Source organism: Hyperolius riggenbachi, chromosome 10 (assembly GCF_040937935.1).
Source record: "Hyperolius riggenbachi isolate aHypRig1 chromosome 10, aHypRig1.pri, whole genome shotgun sequence".
Lineage (NCBI taxonomy): Eukaryota > Metazoa > Chordata > Amphibia > Anura > Hyperoliidae > Hyperolius > Hyperolius riggenbachi.
Window position 1 is genome coordinate 240,177,293 of NC_090655.1, and position 21,149 is coordinate 240,198,441.

A 21,149-nucleotide genomic window follows, 5' to 3' on the forward strand; every position below is an offset into this window, starting at 1 on the left:
TCCTTGTAACCACCTGTCAACACTATTTTTTAGATTGGTCCCTAAACTTCCCCCTGTGGGCTCCTGATCACCCCCCTCCCCACACTCTCAGATCCTCCCCAGCCCCCCCGTGTACTGTATACATCTATCCTCCCTCCTAAAATTACCCATCATTCACCACCTGTCATTGCCACTTATCAGATCAGACCCTAACCTGCCTCTTACGGGCATCTGATCACGCTTCCACACCATCAGATTGCCCGCAGACCTACCCTCAGATCACCTCTAAAGTGCATTGTTTACATTTGTTCTGCCATCTAATCACCCACTTATCACCCATCAATCACCCCCTGTCACTGCTACCCATCAGATTAGACCCCTATCTGCCCCTAGGGCACCCAATCACCCGCCCACACCCTCAGACCCCAGCCCTGGTCACCTCGCCAGTGCATTGCTGCATCTATTCCCCCCCTCTAATCACACCTTGAGACACCCATCAATCACCTCCCGTCACCCCCTAGCACACCTACCCATCAGATCAGGCCCTAATTTGCCCCGTGTGTGCTCCTGATCACTCGGCCAAACCCTCAGATCCCCCTCAGACCCCCTTCCGATCATCTCCCCAGTGCATTGATTGCATCTATTTTCCCCTCTAACCACCGCCTGAGACACCCATCAATCACCTCCTGTCACCCCCCTAGCACTCCTATCCATCAGATCAGGCCCAATACAACCTGTCATCTAAGAGTCCACCGTGCTTATGACCGATTCCAGAAAATTCACCGCCTTATAGACCACCTGTCATCAAAATTTGCAGATGCTTATACCCCTGAACAGTCATTTTGAGAGATTTGGTTTCCAGACTCCGCACGGTTTTGGGCCCCTAAAATGCCAGGGCAGTTTAGGAACCCCACAAGTGACCCCATTTTAGAAAAAAGACACCCCAAGGTATTCTGTTAGGTGTATGACTAGTTCATAGAAGATTTTATTTTTTGTCAAAAGTTAGTGGAAATTTATTTTTATTGTTTTTTTCACAAAGTGTCAATTTTCATTAACTTGTGACAAAATAAAATCTTCTATGAACTCACCATACACCTAACAGAATACCTTGGGGTGTCTTCTTTCTAAAATGGGGGTCACTTGTGGGGTTCCTATACTGCCCTGGCATTTTAGGGGCCCTAAACCGTGAGGAGTAGTCTTGAAACCAAATGTCGCAAAATGACCTGTGAAATCCTAAAGGTACTCATTGGACTTTGGGCCCCTTAGCGTAGTTAGGGTGCAAAAAAGTGCCACACATGTGGTACCGCCGTACTCAGGAGAAGTAGTATAATGTGTTTTGGGGTGTATTTTTACACATACCCATGCTGAGTGGGATAAATATCTCTGTAAATGGACAATTGTGTGTAAAATCAAAATATTGTCATTTACAGAGATATTTCTCCCACCCAGCATGGGTATGCGTAAAAATACACCCCAAAACACATTATACTACTTCTCCTGAGTACGGCAATACCACATGTGTGGCACTTTTTTGCAGCCTAACTGCGCTAAGGGGACCAAAGTCCAATGAGCACCTTTAGGCTTTACAGGGGTTCTTACAATTAGGTACCCCCCAAAATGCCAGGACAGTAAACACACCCCAGAAATGACCCCATTTTGGAAAGTAGACACTTCAAGGTATTCAGAGAGGAGCATAGTGAGTCCGTGGCAGATTTCATTTTTTTTTTGTCGCAAGTTAGCAGAAATCGAAACTTTTTTTTTGTCACAAAGTGTCATTTTACGCTAACTTCTATGAACTCACCATGCCTCTCAGTGAATACTTTGGGATGTCTTCTTTCCAAAATGGGGTCATTTGGGGGGTATTTATACTATCCTGGAATTTTAGCACCTCATGAAACATGACAGGTGCTCAAGAAAAGTCAGAGATGCTTCAAAATGGGAAAATTCACTTTTTGCACCATAGTTTGTAAACGCTATAACTTTTACCCAAACCAATAAATATACACTGAATGTTTTTTTTTTTTTTTTAATCAAAGACATGTAGCACAATAAATTTGGACAAAAATGTATACAGAAATTTTACTTTATTTGAAAAATGTCAGCACAGAAACTTAAAAAAAAATCATTTTTTTTTACAACATTCATGTCTTTGATGAATATAATAAAAAGTAAAACTCGCAGCAGCAATCAAATAGCACCAAAAGAAAGCTGTATTAGTGAGAAGAAAAGGAGGTAAAATTAATTTAGATAGTAGGTTGTATGACCGAGCAATAAAACCGTGAAAGCTGCAGTGGTGTGAATGGAGAAAAAGACTGTGGTCCTCAAGTGGTTAAAGGCCAACTGAAGTGTGAAGGATTTGGGGGCTGCCATATGTATTACCTTTTATACAATACCAGTTGCCTGGCTGTCCTGCTGATCCTCTGCCTCTAAGGCCCAGTGCAAACCAAAAACCTCTAGCAGATCTGCAAAACGCTAGAGGTTTTTGAAGCAGATTTCAGAGCGATTCTAGGCATGTTTAGAGACGTTTTCTAAACACGCCTAGCGGTTTTTGGAGCCTTTTTGTGTAGCAGATATCAGATATTGTTACAGTAAAGCTGTTACTGAACAGCTTCTGTAACAAAAACGCCTGGAAAACCTCTCTGATCTAGCATTTTTCAGAGCAGTTTTCCACTTTCCTATACTTTAACATTGAGGCAGAAATCTACAAAATGCTGCAAGCCCCCGCCCCCCTGCAAGCGTTTTAAAAAACGCTTCAGAACCGCTCTGGTGTGCACCAGCCCTAATACTTTTAGCCATAGACTCAACAAGCATGCAGCAGATTAGATGTTTGACATTGTCAGATCTGACAAGATTAACTGCATACTTGTTCCTGGTGTTATTCAGACACCACTGCAGCCATATAGATCAGCAGGGCTACCAAGCAACTGGTATTGGCCTCAATATCCTTACTTCAGCTGCCCTTTAAGACTCGCATTGTGTATCCTGTTAAAACATAATACCAATGGAGGGGAAGCTCCATTGCACATTGCATGCGGTGTGACATTTGATGCAGTTAAAAGTATGCTTCAGTGTAACTGTAAATGTATCTGTCACAATGCCTTAGTGTGAGTAGCCTTGAGGCAGGGGACACACAACTGTTCTCATGCGTGTTTTCTGAAAGACTTCTGAGGAACTTGTTAATCAATGGCTAGTACACAAAGGCTATCAATCATAAAAGTGTGGTCGGTAAAATAAATCCATGCGGGAAAACACCGCTGTCGGTATTTTAGACTTCTGGCTGCTCATTCATAAAAATATTGCCAGTTGCGATAGCAGTGCGGAGATTTCCCGAACTAGGCTGTCGGTAGGCAGGCGGAAACACAGGAAGCAGCCGATTTGATACATTTCTCCGTGTTCCGCTCTACTGCAACTGCCTGGGAGGTCTGTGTCTCCATTCACTTAACATTGTTATCGCCACATCCAAGGGAGCAGTATTTCCCATCCTCATACCGCTTGCGTAAATCTTTATGAATTAACATTTTGTTACAATAATCACCGCACAAGGCGGTGATTTATCGCTCTGCTCAGTAATGTCAGCTTTTCATGCGGAAACAGGCTTTATGAATACACATTTTGCAAAGTGGTCAGTAAAGTGAGCCGTTTTCAGCATTTCCGCATGCGGGAATGCTTTATGAATGATAGCCAATGTGTTTTTCGCACGCAGAGAAAAAAAAAAAAAAACCTACAGGATGATTCTGCACTTTTTTTTTTTTTTTTTAACAATTACATTAGTGGCTGTGAGAAGGAACAACTTATTTTTTTCCTGCATACAAAACACACATGGCATGCAGAAAAACCACACACAGAAAACTGAAAGACAAGTGTGTCCCTTTCCTTAAATTGTACCAGAGACTAACAAATAGAACAAATCTATACTTACCCTGGGCTTCCCCCAGCCCCATAAACACATCTGAGTCTCTCGCCGTCCTCACGCAGTCTGCCATTCAGCCCCAGTAACTGGCTCAGTCAGGTCCAGTATGGGTCTTCCACGCATGTGCAATAGATCCGGACTGACACAATTGAGCCTCTTACCGGGGCTGATTGCGGCTGAACAGCAGACTGTGGGGAGGATGGCGAGGGACTCACATGTGCTTATGGGGCTGGAGGAAGTCCCGGGCAAGTATCAATTCCCTCTATTTGTTAGTCTTTGGTTTACTTTAAGGACCAATGTCAATAACAAATGTGTGCCAAGCAGTGATGTTTACTGCTGATGAATGTTCAGTGCAAGTCACCAGGATTTTTTTTTCTTCTTTTTTACTTGTGGTGCGGAAAATAACCTTCATGAAACCAATCCTGTGCCTGTTCTGGCATTGAGACACACACCAGCTGTGTAGGGGGGAGTATAACTAGCCTCTCACCCAGCTGAGTCACTTAGGAGTCTCCAAGTGCAGTGCTGGTTAAGAATGGTCTATGAAGGCTGGGGGAGCATACATGAATCAGCTGGGTGATTATGCTCCCCCTACACAGCAGTAGAGCATCCCAACACCAGTACAGGCACAGGATTGATTTCAGGAAGTTTATACATTTTCTGTCCACAAATGAAAAAATCCTGGTGAATTGCACTCTTGTACACTTCACTGCTTGACACAGTATGGTTTGTGACACTGGGCCTTTAAAGTTACATTGAATCTACACATTCACTACTACTTAGAATTAGATTAACATACAGTGGCTTGCAAAAGTATTCGGCCCCCTTTGATGTTTTCCACATTTTGTCACATTACTGCCACAAACATGAATCAATTTTATTGGAATTCCACGTGAAAGACCAATACAAAGCGGTGTACACGTGAGAAGTGGAACGAAAATCATACACGATTCCAAACATTTTTTACAAATTAATAACTGCAAAGTGGGGTTTGCATAATTATTCAGCCCCCTTTGGTCTGAGTGCAGTCAGTTGCCCATAGACATTGCCTGATGAGTGCTAATGACTAAATAGAGTGCACCTGTGTGTAATCTAATGTCGGTACGAATACAGCTGTTCTGTGATGGACTCAGAGGTTGTCTAAGAGAATCTCGGGAGCAACAACACCATGAAGTCCAAAGAACACACCAGACAGGTCAGGGATAAAGTTATTGAGAAATTTAAAGCAGGCTTAGGCTACAAAAAGATTTCCAAAGCCTTGAACATCCCACGGAGCACTGTTCAAGCGATCATTAAGAAATGGAAGGAGTATGGCACAACTGTAAACCTACCAAGACAAGGCCGTCCACCTAAAGTCACAGGCTGAACAAGGAGAGCGCTGATCAGAAATGCAGTCAAGAGGCCCATGGTGACTCTGGACGAGCTGCAGAGATCTACAGCTCAGGTGGGGGAATCTGTCCATAGGACAACTATTAGTCATGCACGGCACAATGTTGGCCTTTATGGAAGAGTGACAAGAAGAAAGCCATTGTTAACAGAAAAGCATAAGAAGTCCCGTTTGCAGTTTGCCACAAGCCATGTGGGAGACACAGAAACCATGTGGAAGTAGGTGCTCTGGTCGGATGAGACCAAAATGGAACTTTTTGGCCGAAATGTAAAACGCTATGTGTGGCAGAAAACTAGCACTGCACATCACTCTGAACACACCATCCCCACTGTCAAATATGGTGGTGGCAGCATCATGCTCTGGGGGTGCATCTCTTCAGCAGGGACAGGGAAGCTGGTCAGAGTTGATGGGAAGATGGATGGAGCCAAATACAGGGCAATCTTGGAAGAAAACCTCTTGGAGTCTGCAAAAGACTTGAGACTGGGGCGGAGGTTCACCTTCCAGCAGGACAATGACCCTAAACATAAAGCCAGGGCAACAATGGAATGGTTTAAAACAAAACATATCCATATGTTAGAATGGCCCAGTCAAAGTCCAGATCTAAATCCAATCGAGAATCTGTGACAAGATCTGAAAAATGCTGTTCACAAATGCTGTCCATCTAATCTGACTGAGCTGGTGCTGTTTTGTAAAGAAGAATGGGCAAGGATTTCAGTCTCTAGGTGTGCAAAGCTGGTAGAGACATACCCTAAAAGACTGGCAGCTGTAATTGCAGCAAAAGGTGGTTCTACAAAGTATTGACTCAGGGGGCTGAATAATTACACACACCCCACTTTGCAGTTATTTATTTGTAAACAATGTTTGGAATAATGTATGATTTTCGTTCCACTTCTCACATGTACACCACTTTGTATTGGTCTTTCACGTGGAATTCCAATAAAATTGATTCATGGTTGTGGCAGTAATGTGACAAAATGTGGAAAACTTCAAGGGTGCCGAATACTTTTGCAAGCCACTGTATACTACCTTGCCTAGGGCCCCATTACATTTAGCACCCTTTTGTGGCCTTGATGATAAGCTGTAGTGGAGAGAGGGGGGGGGGGGTGAGGTGGTGTGAGGTGGACCCCTTAACACACATATAAATTAAGGCAGCAGGTAATTTGGGCGCAGGGTAAAGAAACTGCTCACCCGCCTACTGCAAACGTTCTGGCGGCATTAATTATCATTCCCCCTCCAGGTCGCCGTGGACAGTGGGGAAATACGCAACCCGGCTGCAAGCTACTGCTGACAGCCAAATTACACAGTTATCAAACTAAATTGGCCTGCGTCTTGATGGCACCCAAATTACTGTCTGAGTGCCGCTTTAGCTGTAATTCCTGTTACGGCCTATGGCAACGCCAAAACATCAGGCGCCATTTGTACTTGCTTCACCCCTTAAAGGACAAACGAGGTGACATGTCAAATGATGAGATAGGCATGTGTATGTACAGTGCCAAGTACACAAATAACTAGGCTGTGTTCCTTTTTTTCCCCCTTCTCTGCCTGAGAGAGTTAAACATCAGGTATGCAATTGACACTTTTTGTCCGGGTCAGACTATAGCATAACCCACGGTGATAAGAAATTACAGCCATAAAACACTTTCCTGTCAGTAAATGGCTTCCCAGAGCAGGAAAGAGATAAAAAGGATCAATAATTCATAGATTTGTGCTCTAGCATACTTCAATGAAGGAGCAATTGAGCAGAGACAATGAAACAGTAAAAACTTAAAAACTAGCTTTAAATATAAAATAAAACTGTGAGAAAACTTTAAAAAAAAAATCATTTTTAGGAGAAGGAGGATAGATACAATTGTTTTTCGCATCAGTTTATTTTCACCTTGGATGTCCTTTAAAAGGGAATCTAAACGGAGAAGGATATGCATTTTTCCTTTTAAAATACCAGTTTTCTCACTCAAGCTGATCCTGTGTTTCGAATACTTTTAGCCACAGCCCCTCAACAAGCATGCAGACCAGGTGCTCTGACTGAAGTCAGACTGGATTAGTTGCATGCTTGTTTCAGGTGCGTGATTCAGTCACTACTGCAGCCAAATAGATCAGCATGACTGACAAGCAACCGGTATTATTTGAAAGGAAACATCAATATCCCTTCTCAGTTAATGTTTCCTTTAACACCCACTAGGCCCCAGGCACCTGCCTAGGTTGCCTAGTGGAAGACCCTGTTGTGTATAGAATACGGATATTTAACCACCTTGGCGGTAATGACGAGCTCAGCTCGCCCATTACCGCCGTGGTGGATTTCTCAGGCCCTGGAGGGTCTTTTTTTTTTAATTAAATTTTCGGAGGGGGTGTAGCTAACACTTGGCTAGCTACATCACCCCTCCGATCGCCGCCAGCCCTCTCTGATCCCCCAATCGCCGCTGTTTTATATAAGGCCCCCCCCCAGAGCCCGCCAATCAGCGGCCGGGGATCGCCACCATGTGACAGAGGACAGCCTGTCACAGGCTGCACAGGACGGATAGCGTCCTGTGCAGCCCCGATCACCAGGGGTGAGAGGGGGAATTTCGCCGCGAAGGGGGGCTTTGAGGTGCCCCCCCCCGCAACACCCAGGCAGGCAGGAGCGATCAGACCCCCCCCTGCACATCATCCCCATAGGGGGGAAAAAGGGGGGTGATCTGATCGCTCTGCCTGCAACCGGATCTGTGCTGGGGGCTGCAGAGCCCACCCAGCACGGATCATAAAAAAAACCACGCTGGTCCTTAAAGATAATCTGTACTCTAATATTCTTACACTAAAAAGCATACCATTCTATTCCTTATTTTCTTCTGTGCCCCTCTGTTCTGTTTCTGCCACTCTCTGCGGCAATCCTGGCTTGTAATTAACAGTTTTAGGCAGTGTTTACAAACAAACTAACCAGCTTGTGATAGGCTCACATAAACAGAGTGTGTGAGTCATACAGAGTGTGCAGGGGGCCTGCAGAGGGTGTGTATCGCTTCTATCAAATCACAAGCAGCCCTGCACATTCCACACATTCAAGCCTTAGCCTGACAGAGGACAGGAGATAAGATTTATTACAGAGACAGTGCAATTAGGAAAGGCTGCAGTAAGCCAGAGCACATTAGAACAGGCATAGGAACTTATAGGATAGAAGAACTAAGGCTGAAAAATTTGTTACAGAGTCTCTTTAAGGGGGGGGTAAAGGCTGAGTCCTCAAGTGGTTAAAAGGTGACCAATAATGGTACAATTTGCCAGATGATTGTTTACAAACAATTCTTTACATAAGCATTCAGGAATTCTGGTTTGGGACCACTAAGACAAAAATCTCCTAACCAATTCAATCAGCTTGATTGAAGGGATCCAAAAATTAGATAGAGATTTAATTAACCTGATTGGTTAGGAGATTTTTGTCCATTAGTGGTCCCAAACAGTCATCTCCAGGCATTTTGCACCATGGGTTACGCTGCCACACATTATTATACCACAACACACTGCAAATGTCACATAGGTGCATTACAGAGTGGCCATTACAAAAACGAAAAATAAAAGTTTCAACATGCTGCCTGGGATACCCTTGATGTACAGACCAAATTTGGGGTCGAATGAATGAATGAATGTATGTATCGTAATCACTCACAACAAAAAAAAACACCTTACAAAATCAAGTTAGAAATTTTGCCTGCTCATCTCTACATACAAATATGCAAGCCTGGAACATCTACAACCAATAGAAAGTGGATTACATATCTATATACATACACACACACTTAACCTCTCTAGCGCTAGAGGGCACCGCTCAGGCCCCGCTGGGCCGATTTTGATAATTTTTTTTTCAAACACGCAGCTAGCACTTTGCTAGCTGCGTGTTTGCCCTGATCGGCGCCGATCCCCGACGCGAAAGAGCCCCCCCCCCCCCCCCCGCAGACCCCGTGCACAGCCTGGCCAATCGCCGCCAGGCTGCGCTTTGGGGTGGATCGGGAGTCCCAGTGACGTCGATGACGGCACTCCGTTCGTCGCCATGGCAACGGGGGAAGCCCTAAAGGAAATCCCGTTCAGAATGGGATTTCCTTATGGGCGTGATCCCCGGCAGCGATTAGAAGGGTGGGAGGGAGAGAGGAGGAAGGGGAGAATCATGTAGCTAGCGCTAGGCTAGCTACATGATAGGGGTGGGGGGAATTGAAATGCCCAGCAGGTTAATACTGACCTGTGGTTATCCACTATGTATTCTTCTTGATAACCTACCCCCTCCAAAAAAACTCCCAAGAACTTACACCCAAGCCTTACCTTCAGGAATGCACTTTACACCAGACTGACGGTCTGTGGTCAGAAAACAGCTTACAGGCTGAGCTAAGGAGCCCACCCACCAGTGTGCAGGGGGCAGGAACTCCCACAATGCAGTAGTAGGGATGGGCAATGCGATGCAAATACTACCAAGTTGATGCAGAATCATGCAATTTTATATGCAAATATATGCAGCTTGGAAATGGGACAAATTCATTCTGCCAAGCTGATGGTCCATTTTTAAGTTTCACACATTTGTACGTAAAAACTTGCATAATCCTGCACCAGCTTGGGATGATTTGCTTATTATTGATGATCCCTAGTCAGGGGCTCTACAACATAAACTGGCTATATTTTATTGTTTCAACTCTAAGCAGCAACCATTGCATACAATTAGCATAAAATTGACATCAGGGAATGGTTACCATTTCATTGACCAGGGGAGTTGTTAGGGTCCTGGGAGATCAGGAGCGCCTCTGCAGCACATTACCACAAAATAGCAGCAGTTGTGTTCCCACACAGAAATACCATAAACGGCCAGAATTTTACAATAATAGGCAGAGTTTCTGTGTTGGCCTGGGTGCTGGGCTGGCCTGGCAGTCATGTGACCTGGGTTGGCTGGTGGGGATGCAGATAAGATCAGAAGGGTGGCAGGACTTGGAGAGAGAAGAGGTCATATGTCAAAGTAAATCATCTCCTCTCTTCCCGCAGCGCAACCAGCCAGCGCCCTGCTCTGCACTAATAGTTGAATTCCAGAGTTACCCAATCCCTGCACCTCTCACTTCCTGATGTGTTATAACAATCAGGATCAATCATAACTGTCACCTGATGATCCAATTATCTATATGATCGACATACAGTACAAGTGGATGTGAGAAATACCAGGGATTTACATTACAAAGCAGATAAAACTAAGTTCCGCTGAGTTCAAATGCAGGCATTCACAAACATTTCTGCTAGTTTCTTTGCCTTCTTTTTTACAGCTGTGACACTGACCCCAGCAGTTGTAAATTACACTTTCTTATCTAGGCCTAATTTATTGCTTTTTTTTCTTCCTAGCCAGTGATCTCGTCTCTGCTTTAGTTAACTCTTTCCTGACTCATTTTCTGTCCTTCAGCTCCGACCATATATGAGAACTGCTGCAACCTGGAAAAAAAATGCTGTATGCTTCCCTTTCATTGCTAAACTGTCACTGTCACCTGAGCTGTTACTACCTCTATGCTGGTGTTTATGGTTTGGCATCCTTCTGCTTTCCTGTAGCAGTAGAACATTGTACCATCTTAGCCATCGTAATCCAGCCAGAGTAATCGTTCTGCTAATAAAGCTTCTTCAGACTTTGTTCCTGTATACTGCCAATATGTTAGAGCACACCACCATATGTACATTCAGCATTCAAAAGAGATATATAGATTTTTCAGCAAATATAAATGTCATTCAGATGCTTTAAAGTGGAGCTGAACTCTTGCACAGGACAGAAGGAAAACCTGCAGAGACATGCACCATGTATGTATTTAGAGAGCCTTTCAAATTTTTCCACATCTGTGTCTAATCTCAAGTTGTAATTTTATATCTTCCCTGTGTCACCTGACTGCTGCAACATATAAATTAAAGCACAAGATGTTAATCTATTTGCTTCCATGAAAGTAGGAATTAGACACACTGTCTATTTATTGCAGGATTTGTATCAGCTGTAACAAAGAAATGTTTTTTCTTTAAAGGTTATTATGTTGTTGAGTATCTTTTAGAGCAGAGAGGAAGTTCTGAGTTCAGGTCCGCTCTAATTACAACCAAACATCCAAAGTGGGTCTTGACAGGATGTTTGCTACTTACCTGTTCTCTGTTTTGGATGGGCTTCTCTCCATTGCACTGCCTTGTCACCTGTTTGTGGCTCCGACTGCAGCCAGTCGCACAGAGGACAAAGAAGCAGCGCATGCTCTGGCCACTCGCGCTCCCTGTAATTTCTGGCTCTTGCCCAGATGTGCACAGCAACCGAGGCCAGTATAGTGTTATGCATTCTTGACGAGTACCGATCATACATCACCGTAATTTCTCAAGTATGCATTCCCAGAACACTATCGGCTGCTGTGCACATTCGAGCAGGAGCGCAAATTCCAGGAATCATGAGAGGACAGAGCATCCACCGATTCTTTGTTCAATGAGGGGCACAGCAGCACAACTGAAATAAGCCCATTTAAACCAGTGATCGCTAGTCAGATAGTTGGACAGAATGTTTTTTAGTGGTGGCGGGGGGGGGGGGGGGTTTGGGGGCGCTTGGTGACAGCAGGCCTAGGGCACTGGTAAGTACAAATCCGGCCCTGGGTATCAGCAGTGGAGTCAGATCTAAGCATGCCATGCTCAGACTGGACATGTCACGGTACTCTGCTGTCTGAAAGAGGCCTAAAGGAAACCAAATAACTACAGAGTACTTCCTCCAGCGCCCCCTGTAGGCTGTGGGCTTCCTCATCATCCTCCCAGTCCCACCCATTTTTCCACTGTCTAGCTCGGTAGTCTGGGAGTGCTGGAAATCTGCAGTCATGCACATTCTTGATCATACTCCTGTGGCTAGGAGTATTCTGCGCAGGTCCAGTGTGCTACTTGCCACAGAAGCACCATTGGGGGGGGGGGGGGGGGGGGGGGCACCATTGGAACATGATTTAGTCCAGTCATGGCTTTAAAGAGAACCAGAGACAAGAACATAAGAGATTTATACATACCTGGGGCTTCCTTCAGCCCCATTAGCCTGGATCGATCCCACGCCGCCTTTCTCCGCTGCCTCTGTCCGCCAGTACCGGGTCCCGTCATTTCGGCCAGTCGACGCAAGCGCAGTGTGCTCCCTCCGTACTGCGCAGGCGCACAGAGCCGGAGGGAGCCCCTGTGCATGAGGAAGACTGGCCGCATCCGCCGGAAGTGACGGGACCCGGTACCGGCGATAGAGGCAGCGGAGGACGGCGGCGTGGGAGCAATCCAGGCTTATGGGGCTGGAGGAAGCCCCAGGTATGTAGAACATCGTTTTCTCATTTTTTAGGCAGTCCTCGTCTCTGGTTCCCTCGGCTTTAACCATTCCAGCCAGCGGAGGTCAGCGAGGGAGCCCACAAGCTTCAAGGGGCTAGAGGAAGCCCCAAGTATAACTGCTTGTACACTTTAAAGTACACTGAACACCAGTACAGAAGGGAAAAAATGTTTTTTAAATGAACCCCGCCATAAGTAAGGTTTGCAACTCAGTATGCTGTTGGGAGGCCAGGGGTTACACCATTGCTTACCTACTGGGGGCTACTCGTAAAGCTCCCATTCCATGTGATGTTCACTATCCCAACCAACCAGAATCCCACTGTAAAGCACAGTCCCGGCCACAATGCATGCCAGGAGATGCAAGCGGCAATATATACTGGGAGCTGTAGTATGCATTGCGGCCAGGAGCACACTCTACAGCAGAATTCTTTTAGGTGCGGCCAGGTAAGGCTGGCAACCATCACAGGGACAAAGGGCTTCATGAACAGTCCTACAGGTAAGAAATTGTGCTCCCCAACCCCCATCAGCATACTGAGTTAATTTGGCAAAGAATAAAAAAAAAAAAAAATTCTACAGGTGCACATGAAGGAAATATGAGGCAAATGAAATCAGTGTAGCTTTATTTACCTGGGACTTCCTGCAGCCCCGAGAAGTCTGTGTCCCTCGCCGCAGTTCTGCTGTCACCCATTCATCCACTCCGTATGGGTCAGCGGCTTCTGCGCATGCATGGGTGCATGCACCGCTCATGGTCATGCGTCTGGCCAGAAGTGTTCTGCACAATAGTACTGCATAGAATGCTCCCAGGCAAGGCAGCACAAGCATTGCATGCACCAGTGCTTGCACAAAAGCCACCGCTACGGAGGGGACAACAGAAGAATGGGTAACAGAAGAATAGGTGACAGCAGAACTGCAGGGAGGACTACACAGAATTTCAGCACTGAAGGAGGCTCCAGGTAAGTAAAGCTAAACTGATTTAAATGAACTGTAAATCACAATGAATAAAATTGCTTATTGTTTACAACGTTCATTCATAGAATATTTAGTCAGCGTCTGCCCATGATAAAAAAAAAAAAAAAAATCTTTCCTCTCTCTGATTTTCATTCTGAAATGTATCACTGGAGGCTTTAGTTCTGCCAGGTGATCTGTATGGAATGTTACAGAGTTCTATGCACAGAGGGAGATATTGCTTGCTTGGCAGTAGGAAGCCATTATTTCCCTCAATGCAATCAGGATCACAGACAGCAAACTGTCAGGACCATTTCAGGATGGCATCACACTCTGGGAGGAGTGAAACCACAATATCAGTCATACAGACAGCAGGACAGCCAGGCAATGTGCATTATTTAAAAGGAAATAATCAGCCTCTATATCCCGCTCACCTTGGCTTTGCCTCATATATCATATAAAAGGACAACTGCAAAAAGAGATATGGAGGCTGCAAAATGTATTTTCCTTTTAAACAATACCATTTGTTTTGCTATACAGCTGATCTATTTGGTTGCAGTAGTGACTGAATCCCAACAGAAACAAGGATCAGATAAGTCAGAAGTGACAATGTCAGAAGCACCTGATATGCTGCATGCTTGTTCAGGGTCAATAGCTAAAAAGATTACAGGCAGAGGATAAGCAGGATAGCCAAGAACGTAGCATTGTTTAAAGTGAACCTAAACTGAGAAGGATATGGATTTTTTTTCTTTTAAAATAATACCAGTTGCCTAACTCTCCTGATGATCCTGTGTATCTAATACTGTTAGCCACAGCCCCTCAACAAGCATGCGGATCAGGTGCTCTGACTGAAGTCAGACTGGATTAGCTGCATGCTTGTTTCTGGTGTGATTAAGCCACTACTGCAGTCAAAGAGATCAGTAGGACTGCCAGGCAACTGGTATTGTTTAAAATAAAACATTCATATCCCTCTTAGTTAAGTTTCCCTTTAAAAGCAAGTAAGTGAGCTCAGCTACTTACTGTGAGGACAGCTGGGGCACAAGGCTGGCTTCCGCTGCTGGCCCTGGTGGAGGAGGAGGCATGAGTCTGGCTTCAGTTGCAGGCCCTGGTGGAGGAGGAGGCATGAGTCTGGCTTCAGCTGCTGGCCCTGGTGGAGGAGGAGGCATGAGGCTGGCTTCAGCTGCTGGCCCTGGTGGAGGAGGAGGCATGAGGCTGGCTTCAGCTGCTGGCCCTGGTGGAGGAGGAGGCATGAGGCTGGCTTCAGCTGCTGGCCCTGGTGGAGGAGGAGGCATGAGGCTGGCTTCAGCTGCTGGCCCTGGTGAAGGAGGAGGCATGAGGCTGGCTTCAGCTGCTGGCCCTGGTGAAGGAGGAGGCATGAGGCTGGCTTCAGCTGCTGGCCCTGGTGAAGGAGGAGGCATGAGGCTGGCTTCAGCTGCTGGCCCTGGTGGAGGAGGAGGCATGAGGCTGGCTTCAGCTGCTGGCCCTGGTGGAGGAGGAGGCATGAGTCTGGCTTCAGCTGCTGGCCCTGGTGAAGGAGGAGACATGAGGCTGGCTTCAGCTGCTGGCCCTGGTGGAGGAGGAGGAGGCATGAGTCTGGCTTCAGCTGCTGGCCCTGGTGGAGGAGGAGGCATGAGGCTGGCTTCAGCTGCTGGCCCTGGTGGAGGAGGAGGCATGAGGCTGGCTTCAGCTGCTGGCCTTGGTGGAGGAGGCGGCATGAGTCTGGCTTCCGCTGCTGGCCCTGGTGAAGGAGGAGGCATGAGGCTGGCTTCAGCTGCTGGCCCTGGTGGAGGAGGAGGCATGAGGCTGGCTTTAGCTGCTGGCCTTGGTGGAGGAGGAGGCATGAGTCTGGCTTCAGCTGCTGGCCCTGGTGGAGAAGGCGGCATGAGGCTGGCTTCAGCTGCTGGCCCTGGTGGAGGAGGAGGCATGAGTTTGGCTTCAGCTGCTGGCCCTGGTGGAGGAGGAGGCATGAGTCTGGCTACAGCTGCTGGCCCTGGTGGAGGAGGAGGCATGAGGCTGGCTTTAGCTGCTGGCCTTGGTGGAGGAGGAGGCATGAGGCTGGCTTCTGCTGCTGGAGGAGGCATGAGGCTGGCTTCTGCAGCTGGACCTGGTGGAGGAGGAGGCATGAGGCTGGCTTCTGCTGCTGGCCCTGGTGGAGGAGGACGCATAGGATGGCAGGCAGAGACAGGCAGGCTGTGAGTAGTGTTGGGCGAACACCTAGATGTTCGGGTTCGCGAACGTTCGCCGAACATCGCCGCGATGTTCGGGTGTTTGCGCCGAACTCCGAACATAATGGAAGTCAATGGGGACCCGAACTTTCGTGCTTTGTAAAGCTTCCTTACATGCTACATACCCCAAATTTACAGGGTATGTGCACATTGGGAGTGGGTACAAGAGGAAAAAAAATTAGCAAAAAGAGCTTATAGTTTTTGAGAAAATCGATTTTAAAGTTTCAAAGGGAAAACTGTCTTTTAAATGCGGGAAATGTCTGTTTTCTTTGCACAGGTAACATGCTTTTTGTCGGCATGCAGTCATAAATGTAATACATATAAGAGGTTCCAGGAAAAGGGCCTGGTAACGCTAACCCAGCAGCAGCACACGTGATGGAACAGGAGGAGGGTGGCGCAGGAAGAGAAGGCCACGCTTTGAGACACAACAACCCAGGCCTTGCATGAGGACAAGAAGCGTGCGGATAGCAATTTGCATTTTGTCGCCATGCAGTCATAAATGTAATACAGATGAGAGGTTCAATAAACAGGGACCGGAAACGCTAACCCATCACAGATGTTCATTGTTCATGTTACTTGGTTGGGGTCCGGGAGTGTTGCGTAGTCGTTTCCAATCCAGGATTGATTCATTTTAATTTGAGTCAGACGGTCTGCATTTTCTGTGGAGAGGCGGATACGCCGATCTGTGACGATGCCTCCGGCAGCACTGAAACAGCGTTCCGACATAACGCTGGCTGCCGGGCAAGCCAGCACCTCTATTGCATACATTGCCAGTTTGTGCCAGGTGTCTAGCTTCGATACCCAATAGTTGAAGGGTGCAGATGGATTGTTCAACACAGCTATGCCATCTGACATGTAGTCCTTGACCATCTTCTCCAGGCGATCGGTGTTGGAGGTGGATCTGCACGCTTGCTGTTCTGTGTGCTGCTGCATAGGTGTCAGAAAATGTTCCCACTCCAAGGACACTGCCGATACCATTCCCTTTTGGGCACTAGCTGCGGCTTGTGTTGTTTGCTGCCCTCCTGGTCGTCCTGGGTTTGCGGAAGTCAGTCTGTCGGCGTACAACTGGCTAGAGGAGGGGGAGGATGTCAATCTCCTCTCTAAAGTCTCCACAAGGGCCTGCTGGTATTCTTCCATTTTGACCTGTCTGACTCTTTCTTCAAGCAGTGCAGAACAGCAAGCGTGCAGATCCACCTCCAACACTGATCGCCTGGAGAAGATGGTCAAGGACTACATGTCAGATGGCATAGCTGTGTTGAACAATCCATCTGCACCCTTCAACTATTGGGTTTTCGAAGCTAGACACCTGGCACAAACTGGCAATGTACGCAATAGAGGTGCTGGCTTGCCCGGCAGCCAGCGTTATGTCGGAACGCTGTTTCAGTGCTGCCGGAGGCATCGTCACAGATCGGCGTATCCGCCTCTCCACAGAAAATGCAGACCGTCTGACTCAAATTAAAATGAATCAATCCTGGATTGGAAACGACTACGCAACACTCCCGGACCCCAACCAAGTAACATGAACAATGAACATCTGTGATGGGTTAGCGTTTCTGGTCCCTGTTTATTGAACCTCTCATCTGTATTACATTTATGACTGCATGGCGACAAAATGCAAATTGCTATCCGCACGCTTCTTGTCCTCATGCAAGGCCTGGGTTGTTGTGTCTCAAAGCGTGGCCTTCTCCTCCTGCGCTGCCCTCCTCCTGTTCCATCATGTGTGCTGCTGCTGGGTTAGCGTTACCGGTCCCTTTTCCTGGAACCTCTCATCTGTATTACATTTATGACTGCATGGCGACAAAATGCAAATTGCTATCCGCACGCTTCTTGTCCTCATGCAAGGCCTGGGTTGTTGTGTCTCAAAGCGTGGCCTTCTCTTCCTGCGCCACCCTCCTCCTGTTCCATCACGTGTGCTGCTGCTGGGTTAGCGTTACCAGGCCCTTTTCCTGGAACCTCTTATATGTATTACATTTATGACTGCATGCCGACAAAAAGCATGTTACCTGTGCAAAGAAAACAGACATTTCCCGCATTTAAAAGACAGTTTTCCCTTTGAAACTTTAAAATCGATTTTCTCAAAAACTATAAGCTCTTTTTGCTAATTTTTTTCCCTCTTGTACCCACTCCCAAGGTGCACATACCCTGTAAATTTGGGGTATGTAGCATGTAAGGAGGCTTTACAAAGCACGAAAGTTCGGGTCCCCATTGACTTCCATTATGTTCGGAGTTCAGCTCGAACACCCGAACATCGCGGCCATGTTCGGCCCGAACCCGAACATCTAGATGTTCGCCCAACACTACACGTGACCCGTTCGGCCAATCACAGCGCTAGCCGAACGTTCGGGTAACGTTCGGCCATGCGCTCTTAGTTCGGCCATATGGCCGAACAGTTTGGCCGAACACCATCAGGTGTTCGGCCGAACTCGAACATCACCCGAATAGGGTGATGTTCTGCAGAACCCGAACAGTGGCGAACACTGTTTGCCCAACACTAGCTGTGAGCACTACAAGGCACGCCAGATTATATCAGCTGATTCCCATGCACAATACGGAAGTACTACTCAAACCACCCACCTTTTCACATCAAATCCACACCCCCTGCCAGTGATTGGTCAGAGGGCGAGGGGGTTTCGTGTGACAGACTCAGCCTCAGCCCATAAGGATAGCTGCAGGCTGAGCTAGATAATGATGATGTAAGCGCCAAACCCCGCCCACAACACATTGCCAACCATCTGTTAATTAACAAACTTTCTATAAATTGTGTTACTTTTTTTGTGTCTGGGATTTCTGTATTAATTGCTGCAATGTTCATAAATATGTGTTTCCTGCTGAGCCTGCAGACAAGAGTCCCGCCCCTCAGCACTGCTAAACCAATCACCGCAGCTCAGCCTCAGCCTTTGTCCCTCCCCTTGGCCAATGATGTCGCCAGTTCCTTTTTCCCTCCGTTTTGGCCCCGCCCCCACATGTGACAATCTCCTGCAAGCAGCCAGAGAGAAGGGAAGGACGAGTGTGTGAAATATGAGGATGTGATGTGAGTGACTGGCATGCGCAGGGCTGGATTTCTGGGAAGCCAACATAGGACGGTGCCTGGGGTGGAAAATTGCTAAGGGTGGATGGGGAGCTGCACACATTGGGCTCTATTCTCAAAGGGTATCATTCATAAAGGACCACTCGGTAGTGCGGGAAAACACCGTTCTTCTCCGCAAGCGGTACTTAAGACTTCTGGGTGGTCATTCATAAAGAAGTTGCCTGTTGCGATACAAGTGCGAAAGTTTTCTGGAGGAAGCTGGCGGTAGCGTGGCGGAAGACATGCGGAAAAATAAAAGCTGCCCGATTCCCTCCGTGCGCTCCTCTGTCTGATGCTGCTTGGGAGGTCCGTCCCATTCATTTACAAGTAATCCGCCCACCTATCGCTACTGTCGAGCAAGCGGTATTTTCCTTCTGCATACCGCTTGCTCTAATCTTTATGAATGGACGTGTTTGTTACTTTTTCTAGATTAATCTAGAAAAACTCCGCACAAGGCGGAAATGTTTCGCTCTGCACGGGAATGTAAGCTTTTCATGTGGAAAGAGCCTTTATGAATTGGGATTTTGCTGAGTGTTCGGTAAAGTCACCGGTATTAAGCATTTCCGCATGCGGAAATGCTTTATGAATGATAGCCAATGAGTTACCGCATGAGTTAAATTAGGTGGTGATAAACACCGACCAAAATATCTCCATTTTGAAATTCACACATTTTTTTCTCCCTAAATTACCTCATGCAGTAAAAGTGAGGTAATTACCTCAAAATGTATCTCCAATTTGAGATTCTCAATTGAAAAGTTGGTGTTAAGGATTTTTTTTATCACCTACAAATGGTAGGTGATAATTATCACTTCTCTGCTTTTGGCCTTCAGGATGGAGCCTTGTGAGCTTTCTTTGCTCGAGTTTGTCAATTTTACATAGAAGGCAGAAAAGACTAGTGTGTCTAATCTCAAGGCGCACTTTCAGACCTCGTATAGTCTTTTAGATGATTTTATAGATGCCGAGGAGGAAAATCATCTCTGCTCTAAAAATAAGCAACAGCATAATAACCTTTAACCTGCTGAGCGGTCTGGACGAGCTCAGCTCGTCCAACACCGCCAGAGGCTGCCGCTCAGGCCCTGCTGGGCCGATTTTCGTGAAATAAAAAGCAGCACACGCAGCCGGCACTTTGCCAGCCACGTGTGCTGCCTGATCGCCGCCGCTCTGCGGCGATTTGCCGCGAGCAGCGGCGAAAGAGGGTCCCCCCAGCCGCCTGAGCCCAGCGTAGCCGGAACAAAAAGTTCCGGCCAGCGCTAAGGGCTGGATCGGAGGCGGCTGACGTCAGGACGTCGGCTGACGTCGATGACGTCACTCCGCTCGTCGCTATGGCGACGATGTAAGCAAAACAAGGAAGGCCGCTCATTGCGGCCTTCCTTGTTTATTCTGGGCGCCGGAGGCGATCGGAAGAACGCCTCCGGAGCGCCCTCTAGTGGGCTTTCATGCAGCCAACTTTCAGTTGGCTGCATGAAATAGTTTTTTTTTTATTTTAAAAAAACCCTCCTGCAGCCACCCTGGCGATTTAATCAGAACGCCAGGGTGGTTAAAGAAAAACATTTTTTTGTTACAGCTGATACAAATCTAACAAAAAATCTCCAATGTATGTACTTCCTGCTTTCATGGAAGCAGACATAGGGTTAACATCCTGTGTTTACACATTAGCTGCTCTGCTGAGGCAGCCATCTGGCACAGCTGAGAGCTAAAATTACAGTTGTGATTATTCACAGATGAGGGGGAATTAGACAGGCTAAATTATATACATACAGGGTATACATTTCTATATGCTTTCCTTCTGTCCTGTGCAAGAGTTGAGGTCCCACTTTTAATGTGTCAGGCTTTCCTGGGTCGTCTTTGTGTAATGGGTGGCAAGTATATGGGCTGCCCTACAGTGGTCAAAAAAGATTTATTTCCGTACATATTACTGACAGTTTTTTCACCTGTTAATCACCTGTTTTACCGCACTTTTATCAAACATTTATCACATTTGATACATTTTTAGTGAATACTCACTAGTTTCACTATTTTTAGTGAATTATCACTGGAGGTAATTTTTCACCCAAAAAAAAGTTACCGCACATGGTTTTGTGAATAGAGCCCATGGCCTCAGACACATGGCAGCCACGGTCCGTCCACACTGCAGCCCATCCTGAGTGTGCAGCGGGCGGCTAAGCAGAGACAGGAGCACAGGAGAGTTTGCTGAGCTGATGGGAGCCTGCAGCGGCTGGACGGAGGCCGCAGGGTGACATCTCCAAGCACAGTTTAGCATGCTCTCTCCCCTCTCTACCGCCGGTGTTGTGTCTATTACACCGGTGTAGTGTCTCATCGAGGTAGAGCTATGAACTTCTCTGCAGCCTCATCCCA